This window comes from Meriones unguiculatus (assembly GCF_030254825.1).
Source record: "Meriones unguiculatus strain TT.TT164.6M chromosome 13 unlocalized genomic scaffold, Bangor_MerUng_6.1 Chr13_unordered_Scaffold_34, whole genome shotgun sequence".
NCBI classification, from domain to species: Eukaryota; Metazoa; Chordata; class Mammalia; order Rodentia; family Muridae; genus Meriones; species Meriones unguiculatus.
Window position 1 is genome coordinate 6699877 of NW_026843646.1, and position 2883 is coordinate 6702759.

At 43.9% G+C, this 2883-nt stretch overlaps 1 pseudogene; it reads left to right on the forward strand.

The window, feature by feature from the left end:
- The first annotated feature begins 421 nt into the window (after positions 1-421).
- LOC110543821 (small ribosomal subunit protein uS2-like) lies at positions 422-1293 on the forward strand (annotated as a pseudogene).
- Positions 1294-2883: the final 1590 nt, after the last annotated feature.

Genomic DNA, 2883 nt, shown 5'->3' on the forward strand with positions numbered 1-2883 from the left:
TTAAAATCCCACACCATTCCCAGTTAGCTCTTTGCCTCATACTTATAGATCAGGATGTAAGCTCTTAACCACTGTTCTCTCTGGTGCTCTGCCTGCCATTACTGTCTGCCACCATGATCTCTTCCACGATATTCATGGACTTAAAATCTGAAACTCTAAGTACCCAAACAACTGTTTCTTCTACAAGCTGCTTTGGTCATGATATCTTAGCATAGTGATAGAAAAGTAACTAAGACAAGTGGTTTGAAAATAGGATAGAAATGATTTGGTGTACACTTATCTCAAAGATCTTTTTGTCTTATAAAATTAATAGTAAGATTTCAAAAATTTAAACATACACACACTTTTATGCACTGCCTGGGGATGGGTCCATATGGTATGTTCTTCATTCCCAGAATAACTTAAAGGGGAAACTTACACAATGTCCTGAGCCCTTGATGTCCTGCAGATGAAGTAGGAGGATGTCCTCAAATTCCTTGCCACAGGAACCCAGTTAGGTGGCAGGAACCTTGACTTTCAGATGGAACAATGCATCTACAAAAGGAAAAGTGATGGTATCTACATCATAAATCTGAAGAGGACCTGTTGCTTGCAGCTCAGGCTATTGTTGCCATTGAGAACATTGCTGATGTCAGTGTCATCACCTCCAGGAACACTGGTGAGCAAGCTGTGCTGAAGTTTGCCACTGCCACTGTAGCCACTCCAATTGCTGCCCCATTCACACCTGGTACCTTCACTAACCAGATGCAAGCAGCTTTCAGGGAACCATGGCTTCTAGTGGTAACTGATCTCAGGGCTGAAACCAGCCCCTCACAGAGGCCGCTTAGGTCAACCTACCCACCATTGCCCAGTGCAACACAGATTCTCTGCACTATGTGGACATTGCCATCCATGCAACAACAAGGGAGTTCACTCAGTGGGCCTGATGTGGTGGATGCTGGCTCAGGAAGTACTCCTCATGCATGGCACTATCTCCTGTGAGCAGTCATGGGAGGTTATGCTTGATCTTTACTTCTACATAGACTCAGAGGAGACTGAGAAAGAGTAGCAGGCTGCTGCTGAGAAGACCATGAGCAAGGAGGAATTCCAGGGTGAATGGACTGTGCCAGTTCCTGAGTTCACTGTCGCTCATCCCAAGGTGGCAGACTGGTCTGAGGGTAAGCAGGTGCCCTCTGTACCCACCCAGCAGTTCCCTACTGAAGACTGGAGTACCCAGCCAGCCACTGAATACTGGTCAGTTCTCCCACAGCACAGGGTACTGAGTGGGTTGGAGCCACTACTGAATGGTCCTGAGCAACTCTGCAGACACCTGAGCAAAGGGAAAATAGGTGGAAGGAAAATCAAGTTCCTAAAAGATAAACACACACACACACACACACACACACACACACACATTTTACAAACAATAATTTTGAATATTGGGTGTAATGGTGCACTTCTTTAATCTTGGCTTTCAGGAGGTTGGGGCACAAGGATTTTAAGCTTGGTGTATATAGTGAGATTATCTCAACAATAATGACAACACAACAGCAACCAGAGTCTGTTTTGAGGCTGGGGCTTGTAGCTCAGTGTTAAAGCATGTGCTAATCATGCACAAGGCAGCTCTAGTTCCCGTTGTCAGCTCCAAAATATCAACAACAAAAGCAGAATATTGGGGCTCAGAGGTTAAAAGGACTGGCTGCTCTTCCAGAGGTCCTGAGTTCAAGTCATAGCAACTACATGGTGGTCCACCATGACTTATACTGAGATCTGATGCCCTCTTCCGTCATGCAGGTGTATATGCAGGTAAATTAAAAAAATAACAAAACAAAAACCCTCGGTTGGAGAGGTTAAGAACACTAGTCACTCTTCTAGAGGGCCTGAGTTAAATTCCCAGCAACAACCTGATGGCTCCCAACCATCTATAATGGAATCTGGTGCCCTCTTCTGGCACTGTATACAGAATAAACAAATACATCTTTTAAAACAATAGCAAAAGCATAGTATCATCTCAACTAAAAAATGTGGTGGATGGGTTAGAAGAACAGGAAGGAAAGAATGGTGGTAGCACCCAGGGTAGAGCTTGCAGCAGATTTCCTCACCATCCACATCCTCCTCCCCACTCCAGCATGCAAACACAATGCACCAACATAGCCAGCTTTTTGGAAATGCACCCTGTTCAGGTGCTCAGGATCTGCCTTCAGGGGACCTTGCCTTTGTTCTAATATTCTGCTAAAGCTCTCGAAATACTTAAATTTTGTGCTGGACTCTAATTATGTAGCCAAGGCCTGTTTACCAAACATGCAATCTAAGTAGAGCAGCCTGCAAAACCTCAAAGTACCTATTTATACTATAGCCAGTGCAGTCACGGATACATAAAAAAAAATGTCAAGACTCAATGGCCTAGGAAACAGTCTGTTAGGCATCTCTGAATTTCTCTTTCCTGCACCACAAACATAGTTCAAACTGAAAATGTGTGATTTTACACAACTTTTTTTCTCAAGACAGGGCTTTTCTGTGTAGCCTTGGCTGTCTTGGCTGTGTAGACCAGGCTGGCCATGAACTTACAGTGACCCACCTTCCTCTGCTTTTCTGACTGCTGGGCACACAGGTGTGCACCATTGTGCCCGGCTTATAGGCTTAATTTTAAGACAGGGTCAATAGCTTGCTTTTTGTCTTTAGATTTTCTTTATAAGGGCTTGGAATGTAGCACAGTTGGTAAAGTCTTGGTTTGCATCCATGAAACCTTGCTTTTGGTACACACTGAAATCCCAATAAAGGAGGTATAGTCAGGAGAATCAGAAGTCCAACGTCACCTTTGTTTGCTTGGCAAGTTTGAGGCTAGCCTGAGATACGTAAAACTTGATCTTAAAAATAAGTTTTACATATATAAAGCCATCTTTT